Consider the following 17,724-nt stretch of genomic DNA (forward strand, 5'->3'; position numbering starts at 1 on the left):
TCCTTTCTTCCACAACAGCAGTAGCCTAATTGTGTTTAATTGCAATGTATTTTATTATTCCTGCAAATTTAAGTCTGATATGAAAACGTACTTAGCATGTTTCATAACTATAGGATATAATTTATTTCTGAAATATTATCTTTTTAAAAATGCTATAGCAAGAAAACCTCACCTGATTGAGCAAAATGAGCTATATTTTTTAATTCGCTCTTAAGAGGCCTTTGAGGCTTAGCTTGCCCAAAAAATATGAGTTATTGGGTCAAGTGAATAAAGTCTAGCAAATGCTTTTACTAGTACATTTTAGGCAAAAGCTACTAATATTAGTGAATAACATCTAAGATAAAGCTTTTGCTAAATAGAAAGATCTAGCGGTACTAGTAAAAGCTAAATTTTCCAGCATATACTAGAAAAAGTGTGAATAAAACCAAGCATTGTCTTGATTTTATTAGCAATTGCTTAAAAAATTTTAAGTGTGGGTCAACGCAGACTTAAAGGCTTCAGTCTTTTTCTAAACTTTCATCTGAGATGGCGGGATTTATGCAGTTGAGGTCTCCCAAGTTCTACAGGGAACGAGTAAGGACCAGGGAAGAAGACTACTATGATTTCTATACGTTTAATGAGGGGAATGTGGAATGGATTGCTAATTATTTTCTTGGTGCGACGAACGAATCCAGAGGTGGTGCCTTGTCTTCCAAGCAAAGGACGGAAATCTTTCTTCGCTCTGTAAGTGACCCTGGATTTCAGGAAGGTATTGGAAAGGACATTGGAGTGCATAGGACGACTGTCTGCAAAACGGTGAGTTTTGTATTTGGCAAAATTGTGAAAAGTCTCACTTATGGATTAAATTCCCTAGAGGTAATAATGAACTCAATACTGCCAGAAAAGAATGGGCAGAAAAGTATCAATTTCCCAGTGCCGTAGGAGACGTAGATTGTACTCATGTCCACATTGTGAAGCCATCACATAATGGGGATGAGTATATAAACAGAAAGGGCGAGGCTACTATCAATGTGCAAGCTGCCTGTAATTCTAGGGAACAATTTACAAGTATAGATGCTCAATGGCCGGAATCAGTCCACGGTAATAGAATTCTGAAACGCTCTGATATCTACCGTGCAATGAACAACCAGGAGGATTATGTACTTCTTGGTGACAGTGGTTACGGAATAACTCCCTGGCTGTTTACACCGTATATACGACCCAACACTCCTCAAGAAATAGCCTACAACAACTTGTTTACAAAAGAGCGGGTAATAATCGAGAGGTGCTTTGGGCAACTAAAAATAAGATTTCCTATCTTAAATCATGTGAGAGTTAAACTGGATAAGGTACCTGCTATAGCAGTTAGTTGTGCCGTACTTCATAACATAGCCAAATACTTGAGGGATCCCAACCACTTTGAAGGAGATGAAGGAAATCAGATTGATGAATTTGAAGATGATCTTAAAGAAGGATTTGAGACATCTGGGACAAAGGAAGAGAGATGACATAAAGGAAGTTATTTATAATTTAAGACTTTACTTGTATTTCAATCCAAACTTATGAAAATGTCATTGTTTTTACAATTATTATTAATTTAAATTCAAGAGATGTTTTCATTCTGTGACCATTCACAAAACTGTATAAGTTAAGTAATTACTCTCACTGTTACTTAGCCTATCGTTTTTCAGTCCCTCTAATATTAACATCTCTTTTTCTTTTTGAATTTTTGTCAGCTGTAATTGTTCCAATAAAAGAAGTCAAGTCACTTGTCGTCAAATTCTTCGTTTCCTCTGTTTTTGTGAGAAAGAACTTGGACTTTTTTTAGGTGGCGATGGTGGGGAAAATTCTGAAGTAACTTGGGGTGCCTCAGAACAATTACCAACAGTTAGGACTCCTAAAATGAAAAAAAAAAAAAACAGTAATGTAAACTTTCAAAATTTTTAATGTCTCATACTTGTTTAAATAAGTAAATAAAATTATTTTGACTCGTATGGAATTTTACTGAAGACAGGATTTTGATCCAAAGTCAGTAAATCTAGAAGCTCTTTTTCCCATGGCTTTAGGACGATTTTCTTGTTACCTGTCACTGTTTTATCCGTTTTCTTTTTTACCACTGCTTTCATATTCTGGACTTTCTCCTTCAATTGCTCCTGAAGTAGTTCTTGCTGATATTCATTCACGATCTCTCCCCATGCTTGTTCTTTTTTACCTTTGATCATAGGAATCTGTGATTTATTAAAAATCACAGGATGCTTGCTCAAAATAGTCACAAGCCTTGCTCGGGAATCGCTTCCACAATCGTCAGGATATTTACTTTCGGAAGAAGACATTTTTAAAACTACACATCTGAACTAACCCAGAGTCGAACTAAATAAATATTAAAGAAAACATCTGAATTAACCCAACACAGAGTCAAACTAAAGAAAACAAGTGTTAATTAAAGTAATTTCAACAATCGATAATTGTATTGTCGTCAATACATGCCACACTGCAAATACAGGTGTATAGCCAGCAAAAGCTGAGATTTTCCAGCACTTTCTACCTAGCATTAGCAAAAGATTATTCACACAATGTTAAGCTAATGCTAATGCTAGTACTGAATGCTAGATAGCAATTGCTTTTGCTAATACTTAATTCTAACAGCTAATGCTTACTTTTTATTCACTTGGCCCATTATATCTAGTAACAGTATACGTCTGTAATAACAATGTAGCATAAGACTTGGTTTCATTCCGATCCTGCCATATATTAAATTCACTGTTGGCAGTCATTCTACTGTGAGAGGCTTGTCACAGAAAGCCTCGTAGCGAGGCGCAACAGCCTCGCTCACAGGCAGAGACACTCGCAAGCTTGAGGGGAGGTTGAGGAGGAGGAGAGTATCGATTCACTATGACTTCGTAGGTCTTGATAGCAGGATGCGAGGCTAGCCTCAATTGTGATATAATATACCGCTGCACTACATTTCTTTTTCTGTGAATGTGCCGCATTGTTGACTGTTAGTTTAATCAAAAGTGCATGCGTGTGTTACATAATAATATTGTGTAAAATGGCTCATATTGAAATAACATTGAGGTCATTATTTGCAGAATTGAAAGAGAAACCGTTTTCAAGTTGGGCGTATGAAACAAAATGAGCTTAAAAAGATATTAGATCAACACTACATTTACATATTAAAATAGCTGATGGAGGAAGACAAAATAGAAAATTTAAATTTTCTGGTATAAGAAATATCCTTGGCTAACAGAGTTATAAGTTATATTGTTATATCTGTATTCTGTTTTGGGGTGAAAATGAGTCCATCATCATCTACCTGTAGGGTTTGTGTCACAAAGAATTGTTATAGAAAAACCGAGAAACATCTGTTGTGTAAAAAGATACAAGGTAGGCAGATATTTTCAGCCTACCCGATATTTACACCTTAGCTTCGCCACTGGCTTCCATCTAGGTACCTGATGAAATTAAGTTAAAAGATATACGTTACGGAGCTGTGAAAAGTGGCTTATTTGCTTTCATGAGTTAACTCTGATATATTTTATTTTTCAACTTAGGTCTAAATACCGGTAATATTATTTTGGCATATTAATACATTAATGTATTCTACATATTATTTGTGGATGCCATATTTTTTTTTCAATTTCTTGAAAGTTTTCTTTCAGTAAAATTGGGAATTAGCACTTAAAATCTTCCCTCCTATACATAAATATCCTCAGCTTCGATTAATGGTTTCTTTATTATCTCGAAGATTAAGCTACCTTGTACCTTCTTTTCACACTAGCGATTTTTAACTGCATATGCGAAGAGGCCATGATCAAATCACCGAATTTATAACTTGTTTAATGCAAGCCTGTGGTCCAGGCAATAGTCTCGAGATTTCCCCAGGTAAGTTACTCCAATTACCTTGTGGCATCCTAAAAATTCTCCATAATAATAGTTACAATAATAATCATAATCATCATCGACATCATTCATTACTAGAATAATGAAGAGACACTGTCTGTGGTGTACGTTGAATAATCCCTAAGGAACTAAGTGGTCTAGTTTTCTCGATACTAATGACATCTATGAGCCACTTTCGTAAAGTCAGGGTGAACAGTGGCAATTTAATATAACTGCCATTACAAAAATAAAAAAACTGGTGCCAGAAATTCAAAAGAAAGATAGCAATGGCGAATAAAAAAAACATCTTCTAGGAAATTTGGAAAAGGAACTAAGTAAGATACTAGTGGAGTGCTTTGTATGGAGTGTGGCATTCTATGAGGCAGAAACACGATCATTATGACGAAGTGAAGAGAAGTGACTTGAAGCATTGGAAATGTGGAAATGGAGAGGAATGGAACATGTGAAGTGAACAGACAGAATAACAAATGTAGCTGTGTTGGGAAGAGTTGATGAAGAAAGAAATATGCTGAAACTGATCAGGAAGAGGTAAAGGAATTGCCTGGGTCACTGGCTGAGAAGAAACTGCCTGCTCAAAGATGCACGGGAAGGAATGATGAACGGGAGAAGAGTTCGGGGCAGAAGAAGATATCAGCTGATAGACGACATTAAGATAATGCATCATAAGAGGAGACAAAGAGAAAGGTAGAAAATAGGAAAGATTGGAGGAAACTGGGTTTGCAGTGAAAGACCTGCCCTTGGGCAGAACACTGGATGAATGAATGAAAAACATAGCTACAACTATTCCGATCACCCTTCTTCATTGTGAAACTTGCGCATTACGTAATACAAAATTACTATGAGGATTAACATAATTGGTGGAAAAAATATACAGCTTCTGCAATTCAGACCTGTGAAGATTGGAAATATTAAAGTGATAGATAACGTAGAATTTATGTTCTTGTGACAAGGATTAAGCTATGCTTTCAGTACTCCTTTTGTTCTTATCTGAAATACATTCTAAGAGTAGACCTACAATTTCTTCAGTGACACCAAAACAGTTTAATTAATTTAGGTTCCGAATGAATTCGTTTCAGAATTTTATTTAGGCTACTAAATTACTATGATATAACAAACTAAAACTAAATCTTTCGTCCGATTTCTGGAATTGAAGATTGGGAAATAATCGTTCAAAATATTTCCCTACTTGTTTTATAACATACAAGAATGTGAAATGAATCATGCTCATTAATTACGAATTTGTAGATATGAATACAAATTATATAGGTATAATACACAGAGGCTATAACTCTTTTTGTTAGAGCGATTAAATTTCCTATAAATACGTGAAACAGAAAAAAAATTATTAAATATACATCACCAATTACCATACCTGATATGAGAAAATTCGCACATTAATGTTGGCGACACTGAAGGAGAATGTAAAGACGCTTCCATCGCGTTTTTGACCCCTTGATGAACAGATCTCTTTTAAAGTAATTTGTGAAATTCATACTTATTTAGTTTAAAGTCTTCAGCTACTAGTCCACAACACAAAATATGACTGAAAGTACTAAGAAGAAGGTGACGAAGGCTGATTTGTCTGTTAAGATGGAGGCAGCAACACACAAAACAGAAACAGACCTGGGGCTCCCTTTGGCGAACAAATCTTTTAACAGGTTAGTTATATAAATATATTGTAATATATTCCGTGTATGTAATGAATATAATTAGTTTAGGACAATTTCACTTAGATTCTAAATATTGCCAAGAGAATTTTCCATACAAATATTATTGTATAGGTTTTGATATGTACCTGGAATATAGTTTCTTTCTAAGTAGGTTATTTCAGTAAATAACGCATTTATCTCTTACACTAGACGCTGTTGTCTATGATTTTATTGTTCAACATAATCTGATCGATAGTCAGAAATACAATAAGTTAATCACAGTTAATATTATATTGTGACTCAGTTATCATGAACTTTAAATGTGATTAGTATGTTTCAAACCGTGCATTACAGGTGTTTTATAATAGGCTATATAGAATTCATAGGCCTCCATAATTCTCTATATAAAACATTGAAGTTGGAATAATATATTTACTGCTTACAAGACGCACTAATAGGTCTACATAGTACTCCATATATCATATTGAAGTTGGAATACCATATTTGCTGCTTAACTTATAAGACGCACTTTTCAAGCTAATCATTTGTCTACAATACAGGGGTTCAATAGCTACTCATAATACTCTATATCAAATACTGAAGTTGGAATACTATATTTTCTGCTTACAAGACGCACATTTTAAGCTAATCATTTGTCTACAATTCGGGGTGCAATACGCCTACATAATACTATAGGCCTATGTAAGATATTGAAGTTGGAATACTATATTTGCTGCTTACAAGACGTAGCCTACCGGTAATTTTCAAGCTAAAAATTTGTATAAAATACGAGTTGCAACCGGACTACCTAGTACTTCATATCAAATATTGAATTTGAAATACCATATTTGCTGCTTACAAAAAATTTTTTTCAAGCTAATCATTTGTTTACAATACAGGGCGCAGTTCATATTCCGAAAATTGAAATATCCGATGTAATTTTCATGCCTATGTTCCATATGAGTCTGACCTACGACGTTATATAGGACCATTAAAATCTTGTTCTCCCGAAAGTTCAATATATAGAGAAGTGGCCCTTAAATTGCTGGCGTCTTATAGGCCGGCATAGGCCTATATGCCTATAGGTTAGTGTTTATTTGGCTACTGAAAATTCAATGCCTGTTCGATAACTTGACTATTCCGGAAGTGTCTAGAGCCACATAAATGGGATAGATCACACTTAAGGCGGAGTCAGAAATATATTAATCACCGTATATGCTATATTGTCACTCAGTTCTCATGTAGGCCTACTTTAAATATAATAAGTATATTTAATACTGTATTGGAGGTGTCTTATAATAGATAGACTCCATAGGCCCACATAATACTCTTTATACAATATTGAAGTTGGAATACTATATTTGCTCCTCATAAGACGCACTTTTCAAGCTAATCATTTGTCTACAATACGGGGTGCAATAGATATAGAAAACACTCTATATCAAATACTGAAGCTGAAATACTATATTTGCTGCTTACAAGACGCATATTTCAAGCTAATCATTTGTCTACAATACGGGGTGCAATAGATATAGAAAATACTCTATATCAAATACTGAAGCTGAAATACTATATTTGCTGCTTACAAGACGCATATTTCAAGCTAATCATTTGTCTACAATACGGGGAGCAATAAGCGTAAATAAAAGTCTATGCTTATATAAGATATTAAAATTGCAATAATATATTTACTGCTTACAAGACGCACTAATAGGTCTATACATAATACCCCATATAACATGTTGAAGTTAGAATAATATATTTGCTGTTTATAAGACTCAATTTTCAAGCTAATCATTTGTCTACAATACAGGGTGCAATAGGCCTACATAAATCTATAAGCCTATGTAAGATATTGAAGTTGGAATACTATATTTGCTTGTTACAAAACGTACCTATAATTTTCAATCTAAAAATTTGTATAAATTATGGGGTGCAACAGGCCTACATAATACCCTATATCAAATATTGATTGTGAAATACAATATTTGCTGCTTACAAAAAACATTTTTTAAGCTAATCATTTGCTTACAATACAGGGTGCAATTCATATTCCGAAAACTGAAATGTCCAATGTAATTTTCGTGCCTATGTTCCATATGAGTCTGACGTATGACGTTATATAGGACAATTAAAATCTTGTTCTCCCGAAATTCAATATATAGAGAAGTGGTCCTTTAATTTCTAACGTTTTATAGGCCGGTATAGGCCTATATGCCTACAGGCTAGTGTTTATTTGGCTACTGAAAATTGAATGCGTGGTCGATAACTTGATTATTGCGGAAGTGTCTAGAGCCTCATTAATGGGATAGATCAGACTTAAGGGTGGATTCATTACTTCCGAAGACAGCATGACTGGCGTAGGACATGGAAAGTGCAACACATTATCTGATAATAGTGCGATAGGGTGATGCTAAAGACGTTTCGAGCCGGATCATAGAAAGCCAAATGCTACCAGGCGCCTTCTGAACTCCCTTCCACTAATCTCATCAGAGGTGAACGATCATCCACAGTGTTGTGAGTACGATGATCCCTCCCTGACGTTATAGATCTTTCCAATATCAGATATCACTATTCGTGGCACAAATTCCTGACGTTGCCATGTGGGTATCAGTTCCATACACTGACTGAAATCTAATGAGAATAGCTCTTCCCTCGTGAGGACTCGAAACAGTGCACATTTCGTTGCCTATCGCTAGAATAAGACATGGCTCTTTAGGTTTAGAATACGCATGCCGGCAAGGGACAATAATAGGATGATAGACTGGGTAATTTCATTGCTGAGCTGGGACATATGGAACGCTGAATTTATTAACAATTTATAGGATAATGTGCAGGAGAACACAGCTTCTTGGGTAGAGGAGATAATTATAAGGGGAATTTTTAACGCCAGTGATAAAACGATAAGTAGAAAAACATTAGACTCTCTGAAATAGGATATAGGCTATCAGGCGAAATTTACTAACTTTGATGGTATGATGATAGGCTAGAGATCTCCATTTCTAATGTTGAAACTCCCAATCCTCGATATATGCTAATGTGAAAGCAACATTTCTGAGCTGCTATATATATATATATATATATAATTTATTTATTTATTTATTTATTTATTTATTTATTTATTTATTTATTTATTTATTGATATATCATTCAGACGCTAAATAACCTAGATGTTGATACAGCTTTGTAAAATAACCCAAGAAAATAAAAAATACATATATGATGGAATGCATTATCTTCAATTATATCAGGATAAGCTGTAAATTGGTATTTATATTGTGGGAATATGTATGAAAATATCATTACCCCCGATGGTATATGGAGGCCTGTAGGAATGAATGACAAATAAAACCATAGCTACAACGATACCAGTTACCCAGCATTATCATTTGGAAACTTGCGCATGACGTAGTACAATATTACTATCAGTATTAGAACACTTGGTGGCAAAAATATAAAGGTTTAGCGTTTCAGAACTGTGAAGTTTGGAAATATTAAAGCGCCAACTAACATAGAATTGATTGTTCCAATGACAAGGAATAATCTATGATTTCAACACTCCTTTTTCTCATCTGAAATACATTCTAAGAGTAGGCCTACACATTTTTCAGTGACACCAAATCACTTCAATTAATTAGGTTCAGAATGAATTACTTTCAGAATTTTATTTACTGAATTTATAGCAAACTGAAACTAAATCCTTCGTCAGATTTCTGGAATTGAAAATGGGGAAATAATCGTTTAAATTATTTCCATACTTAGTTTATAACATATAAGATTGTGAAAGGAATCATGCTAAATTGTAGATATGGATATAAATTATATGTAATAATAGGTATATATAATACATAGAGGCTATAACTCTTCTTCTTAGAGCGATTTTATTTATTATAAATATGTAGAAATACACATCACTAGTTTCAATATCTGATATGAGAAAACGCGCATATTAATGTTGTTAACACTGAAGGAGTTTGTAAAGACGCTTGCGTCACGTTTGAACCCCTTCAAGAATACATGCTATTTTCAAGTAATTGTTAAAATTTATTCATACAGGGAAATGTCTTCACCTGTCACTGCAGAAAATATGCCTGAAAGTAATAAGAAGGTGCTGACGAAATCTGATGTATCGGGAAAGATGGATGAGAAAGAAGAACCTAAGACAGACATAACTAGAGAAGACATCCCTGAAAGTAGTGTGAGGAAGCCGACGAAGGCTGATTTATCGGTAAAGATAAACGTGTCAGGAAAACGGAAGGTGGAAAATGACCTGAGGCGAGCTGTATTAATCAAACTTTTTAACAGGTTAGTACTATATATAATTATATTGTAGCATATTTCGTGTATGTAAAGAATATAACTAATTTAAACAATTTCACTAAGCTTCTAAATATTATCAAGAGAAATTTTTATACAAATATTATTGCATACGTTTTGATATGTACCGGAAATCCAGTTTATTTCTAAGTAGTCTATTTCAGAGAATAAAGCATTTATCTCTTGAAATAGAAGCTCTTGATTATGATTTTATTGTTCAACATAACCTGGTCATTTGTCAGATATACAGGGACATCATTTTATTTTTACTAACATTTTTAATATTAAACTGGCTATAACTTTAGAGAACCGGAAACACAGATTTCTATCCGCTTCCACGACTGTAGTTCGATGATACTGGCGTAAAACGCAAACAAATGACTCCACTAGGTATAGGAGGGAAGAAAAGTAGATCATCCATTTACGTAAACTAGGATTTTGAGTTCTATAATTTGCATTAGGTTTTTTTTTAATCTTAATACAGTACTGTATTAAGAATAAGTGTTTTTACTCACGAACTGAGTTAGCCATACGAACGTATTCATAATGCAGTGTATATTATACTTTCTACAGCACATTAGCGTACAATATAGAGAATCAAGTTAAATTGAAAAATAATCATAATATGGATATTTAAACACATTTTTGAAAATGGTGGTCGTTCATTTCGATACAGGCTTCAGTTCTTTTGTGCATATTATCGCACTATAGACTATTGTACCTAATTCCAATTGCCAGTTTCGTCCTTCGTACTAGTAACTCATGTTGAAATAATTTTGTACCTACTCTATAAAAGAGTACCTTACGTACTGTAAATTCAATCTTCACTTCTGCCCGACCCGCACAGATAAAATTACTCAGACATGCTATCTACTGTCCGTCCAAATGGTTATACCGCAGGGTGGTAGAAAGGGAGGAAATCACGTGACAGTTAATTACTTAACGAGGCCCTTTTATTTAATTTCAAAGGCATTTTTTTCAAAGGCATATTGGTTCCGTTAAGTACAATATTAATTGAAAAATGAGTTCTATTCAGTCAATACTTAACATAAAACACAATAAAACATGTTATAATAACATTTACACAGATTTATTTAAGTTATTTTAAACAGTTAAATGGGTATAATATTACGTAGACGTCCAATTCCTAACAGAAATGAATGTAGGTACTCAGAAAAGAGCTAAGACAGCCCAACCACTAGCCTTTACAGGACATTTTACGTAGGAAAATGAACGACAGTACCTGTGCGAAAATGATTCAATATTGAAAGCTCTTTCATCACTGGAAAACGCGAATATGTTTTTGGAACGTACTGTTTACCCTGAACGTAAAGCAACTGTGACTGTATATGCTGTCTTGGTTCTGTGTGGAGGATGGTTGAACTGCATTAGTAGAAGGGGTGGGAGTGAAGTACATTGAAAAACTCAAGTACAATGAAAATTGAAGTAAAAATAAAATGATGTCCCTGTATATTAATCACCGTATATACTATATTGTTACTCAGTTCACATGTAGCTAGTTTAAATGTGATAAATTAAGTATATTTCATAATGTATTGGAAGTGTTTTATAATAGATAGAATCCATAGACCCACATAATACTCTTTATAAAATATTGAAATTGGAATACTATATTCGCTACTTACAAGACGCATTTTTTAAGCTTAACATTTGTCTACAATACGGGGTGCAATAGCCCTACATAATACACTATATCAAATATTGAATTTGGAATACTATATTTGCTACTTGTAAGACGCACTTTTAAAGCTAAACATTTGTCTGCAATACGGGGTGCAAAAGGCCTAAATAAAAATCTAGGCATTTATAAGATATTGAAGTTGAAATACGATATTTGCTGCTTACAAGAAGCACTTTTCAAGCTAATCATTCGTCTACAATACGGAGTTTAATTAGCCTACATATAAAATATTGAATTTGGAATACTATATTTGCTGCTTAAAAGACGCAATTTTCAAGCTAAACATATGTACACAATATGGGGTGAAACAGGCCTACATAATACTCTGTATCAAATATTGAAGTTGGAATACTATATTTGCTGTTTACAAAAAACTTTTCTCAAGCTATTCATTTGTCTACAATACGGGGTGCAGTTCATATTTCGAAAACTGAAATGTTCAATGTAATTTTCATGCATGTGTTTCATATGTGTCTGGCGTATGACATCATATAGGACCGTTGAAATTATGTTCACCCGAATGTTCAATATATAAGGAGTGTTTCTTAAATTGCTAGCGACTTATAGGCCGGCATAGGCCTATATGCCTACAGGCTGGTGTTTATTTGGCTACTGAAAATTCGATCCTTGGTCGATAACTTGACTATTCCGAAAGTGTCTAGAGCCACATAAATGGGATAGATCACACTTAAGGCGGGATTCATTACTTCCGATGACAGCATGACTGGCGTAGGACATGGAAACTGCAACTCATTATCTGATAATAATGCGATAGGGTGATGCTACAATGGTTTCACACCAGATCATAGAGAGCCAAATTCTACCAGCCGCGTTTGAACTCACTTCCACATATCTCTTCAGAGGTGAACTATCATCCACAGTGTGGTGAGTACGACGATCCCTCCCTGACGTTATAGGTCTTTTCGATATGAAATTTCGCTACTCGTGGCACAAATTCGTGACGTTGCCGGGTGGGTATCAGTTTCATACACTGGCTGAAATCTAATGAGAATAGTTCTTCCCTCGTGAGGACTCGAAACAGTGCTCATTTCTTTGCCTATCACTAGAATAAGACATGGCCCTTTAGGTTTAGACTGCGCAACAACGGCGAAAGACAATGATAAGGTGATAGACTGGGTAATTTCATTGCTGAGGTGAGTCATATGAAAGGCGGAATTTATTACCCAATTGATATGATATGTGCAGGAGAACTCAGCTTCTTGGGTAGAGGGCATATAAGGTGAATTCTTAACTGCAATGATAAGAGGATAAGTAGGATTATACTTTCTGAGAATGGAATACAGGCTATCAGGCGAAATTTACTAACTTTGATGGATAATGATAAGCTAGAGATCTCCATTTCTAATTTGTGAAACACCTAATCCTTGAGGTAGGCTGATATGAGAACAACACTTCTGAGCTGATATATATCAGGTGGAATGCATTATCTTCAATGATTATGCCAGGATAAGCTTTAAATTATTATTTATATTGAGGAAATATGTATGAAAAAATCATTACGCCCGATGGTGTATGGAGGTCTGTAGGAATGAACGGGAAAGAAAATCATAGCTACAGCAATTCCAGTCACCCTTCATTATCATTTTGAAACTTGCGCATTACGCAGTACAATAATACTATCAGGATTAAAATACTTGGAGCCAATAATATAAAGATTCAGCGTTTTAGACCTGTGAAGTTTGGAGATATTAAAGCGCCAGATAACATAGAATTGCTTGTTCGTCAGACAAGGAATAATCTATGCTTTCAGTACTCCTTTTGTACTTTTCTGAAATTTTTCTAGGACTAGGCCTACACCTTCTTCAGTGACACCAAATCAGTTTCGTTAAATAAGGTTCCGAAAGAATTCCTTTCAGAATGTGGACTGAATCATGCTAATATGTAGATATGGATATAAATTATGTGTAATAATTATATATATATATATATATATATATATATATATAACATATAGAGGCTATAATTCTTCTTCTTACAGTGATTATATTTACTATAAACATGTCAACAAGAAGACATTATGAAATATACATCACCAATTTCCGTACCTGATGTGAGAAAGTGCGCACATTAATGTTGATATTACTGAAGGGGTTTGTAAAGAGGCTTGCGTCACATTTTAACCCCTTCAAGAATGCATACTATTTTCAATTAATTGGTAAAATTCATACATACAGGAAATTGTATTCAGCTGTGCCTAAGGAATATAGGCCTAAAACTATTAGGCAGGGGCTGCCGATGGCTGATTTATCGGTAAAGGTGAATAGACGACAAAAGGAGACAGCAAAAAATGTCCCAAGTGGAACTTTGGCCATCAAACCTTTCTTCAGGTTAGTACTATATAAATATATTGTAGCATATTTCGTGTATGTAATGAATATAATTAATTTAAGATAATTTCACTTTGTTTCTAAATATTGCCAAGAGAATTTTTTTATACAAATATTATTGAATACGTTTTTATATGTACCGGAGAACCAGTTCCTTTCGAAGTAGTCAATTTTAGAAAATAAGGAATTTATCTCTTAAAATAGAAGCTGTTGACTATGATTTTATTGTTCAACATAACCTGGTCGTTAGTCAGAAATTTATTAATAATCGTGTATACTATACTGTCACTCAGTTCTCATGTACTTTATGTGTGATAAGTATGTTTCATACAGTACTGGAGGTGTTTTATAATAGATATAATTGGTTAAATTTGCTGCTTACAATACGCAATTTTCAAGGTAATCATTTGTCTACAATACGGGGTGCAATAGGCCTACATAATACTCTATATATTCAATATTGAAGTTGGAATGCTATATTTCGTTGGCTTAGTGGGCACATGTTGTAAGTACTAATTTCTTAATTTTTTAGAAAAACAAATTTTAATATTCAATACCCAATTTCACAACAATTAACATCTAATCTCAGAAAGTAAACATAACTTAAAAAAATGTGCATTGTCTGTTATTAATTTGCAGTCCAACAATACAGTCCTCTAACAATGCATTCAAATTAATCTTGTATGAAATAAATTTTTGTGTACACTTAACACATTTATCAAAGTAAATATGTTCACTTACCACTTTTCTGTATTATTAAATGAAATACAAATACGTTTAATAGAAGGCAATAATATTAATTTAACTTCAACAGTGCACTGAGAATATCTGGAACACACATTTGCTTAATTTTCATTTATCTTCTAATTCGTCTTCCTCCTCTGACACCTCTGAAATTTGGTTAGTAGTTGAAATACGTTCAATGAAATGTTTGTATTTCAGGGATCACTCTGCTCCGTTATTTACTTACAAATGTCTTTTATGGAACTGGGACGTTCATTTCCGTCCTCACATAGCCTGATATCGGTCCTTATTCTGAACAAGATTAATACAGTCCCTACCATCATATCCCACCTCCCTCAAATCCATTTTTATATTGTCCTCCCATCTACGTCTCGGCCTCCCCAAAAGTTTATTTCCCTCCGGTGTCCGAACTAACACTCTATATGCATTTCTGGATTCACCCATACATGCTACATGCCCTGAACATCTCAAACGTCTGGATGTAATATTCCTAATTATGTCATGTGAAGACTACAATGCGTACAATTCTACGTTTTGTAATTTTCTCCATTATCCTGTAACTTCATTCTTCTTAGCCACAAATATTTTCTTAAGCACCTTATTCTCGAACATCCTTAGCCTCTGTTCCTCTCTCTAAGTGAGAGTCCAACTTTCACAACTAAACAGAACATCTCGTAATATAACTGTTTTATCAATTCTAAATTTCAGGTTTTTTCATAGCGGACTGGATGACAAAAGCTTCTCAACCGAATTATAACAAGCATTTCCTATATTTATCCTCCCGAGTGTCAGTTACATTTGTTACTGTTGCTCGAAAATATTTGAACTTTGCCACCTCTTCAAAGGATAAATTTCCAACTTCTTTGTTATATTAATGTACTAATGATTATCTTTTTACGTCGTGTATTTACTCTTGTATATCTTTGAATTGATTATTCCTCAAACATCTCATTAATCTTTAACAGGATCCATTCTTTCATTAAGGTGCATTCTTGTACATAATTCATGTGAATTGTAACCTTGATCACAATTTTGTATTATAATTTTATTATTATTTATTGCTTATAAAATATGTATTTTGATTCCAACTATAACCCTAATATACCTCAGGGTCAAATAGGGTTTATTAAATTGGATTATAACAAAAAAATCCAATTTTTATATTTCTATTTCGTTCTATGTTCTGGTCACGAGACATAATCATACACTCTGTTCTGTATTAGTGATAAAAGACTTTTCTTCTTCTGTTCACTTACCGGCAATTTATTGCTGTACATTGATTTTAGAGAAACGTTAGACCAATTCACTAGGTTTTTCTCCTGCAGTCTTGTTCTTTTTTCTTTGGCTTATGTCAAATTAAAAAAATAATGTTCCTTCGAAGAGGTCATATTTGTACTGAATAATCTCTTTTGCTCTTCTGCACTCTGATCCATTTCATTTTCATCCACTATTTCTTTTTTTACCATCAAACGTTTCTGTAACATTATTTACTACGATCCTTGTCAGCTCCTTAAGCTCATAGAAGTCATCATAGTGCATTACAGTAACTTGATAAGGGGAAGCATTTCTTTTGCTGCTGAGATCAGAAGCGCCCATTCACGAGTGGTGTACACTTTCATGTGCTTCCTTTTACGTTCATTTGTTGCATGCATATTTTCGACTTCCCAGTAAGAATGTCCTGATTCTATAATTTCCTTCCGTTTTACCACATACAACATTGCAGTAGTGACGAACTGATTCCTGTTCTGTCCTCCACAAGTGTCACTGAATGTTGTTAAGTAAGTAACAGACACAGGCAAACTGTAAATTTATTTCAGCAGACAACAACCAATCTCTACACTGCCTTTTCTCCCACTACACTCGTTCTAAAGGAAACAAAACCCATCATTTTCTTGGTATCCATTATGGTGGAATTGTAAACATTAAGTTTACGTGTATAGTAAATGTCACATTCACCTGCATGAGGTACACTGAGAATAGCTTGCATATCGAAAGTGATGGATCTGAAGGTTATACCCCCATCTGCAATGGATTTTATATTGTCCTCGGATTTCATTTGCATTGCCTGATTTTCTCGTTTTTTGTGGTTGTCCCACTCTTCTTGTAAGGGCTCTGTATTACTGACTGTTTGATGTGCGTTGCATTTAAAGAATTGGTCCTTCTTTCGAATATGAAAGAACAGTGGTGGATCATTGATTTGAAAATACTTCGATAAACGAATTTAGAGACAGGTGTGACACTCCTTCCATGACGGTACTGGTCCCGATATAAGCGGTACATAAGTGCCAAATTCAAATCATGCGCTAAATACAGCTTTCAAGAATATTTACGACAGTAATGGACTCTAAACGAGGAAATGAATCAATAAGAGTTTTTATATGAAGATTTTGTTCTTTAGTGTGCTGATTGTCTTTGTGTTAAATTCAGTAACACTGCACTAGAAATAAAGCTTAGAACTGAAAATAATCATCTGTAGTTAAATCAACAATGAATGAAAATGCCACCAATCAAATCACAAATGTTGAATAAGTGTAGAAAAGTTTAACCTTAACAACACAAATGTTGGAACTGTGCACTTAACACATTTATCTATTGGTTCTTAAATACACAGAAGTGGCAAGCGCATTTATCACATTTGTGCACGTGGGCTACAGTAAATACAGCATCTTGCCAACTCAGAACTATTCACTTCTCACATTTGTACACAGTAAAGATACAATTTAGAGGACTCCGATTTTGTACTTAACTCTATTTGACCCAGAAATATACTTATCGCATGTGTGCACTAAGCCACCTATTTGCTGCTTAAAAGACGCACTTTTCAATGTAATCATGTGTCTACAATACGGGGTGCAATAGGCCTACACAATACTCTAGAGCTATATGAAGTACTGAAGATGGAATAATATATTTGCTCCTTACAAGCAATTTTCAAGCTAAACATTTGTATACAATACGGGGTTCAACAGAACTACATAATACTCTGTATCAAATATTGAAGTTGGAATACTATATTTGCTGCTTACAAAAAATATTTTTCAAGCTAATCATTTGTCTACAATACGGGGAGCAGTTCATATTCCGA

Source organism: Periplaneta americana, chromosome 10 (assembly GCF_040183065.1).
Source record: "Periplaneta americana isolate PAMFEO1 chromosome 10, P.americana_PAMFEO1_priV1, whole genome shotgun sequence".
Taxonomy (NCBI): Eukaryota; Metazoa; Arthropoda; class Insecta; order Blattodea; family Blattidae; genus Periplaneta; species Periplaneta americana.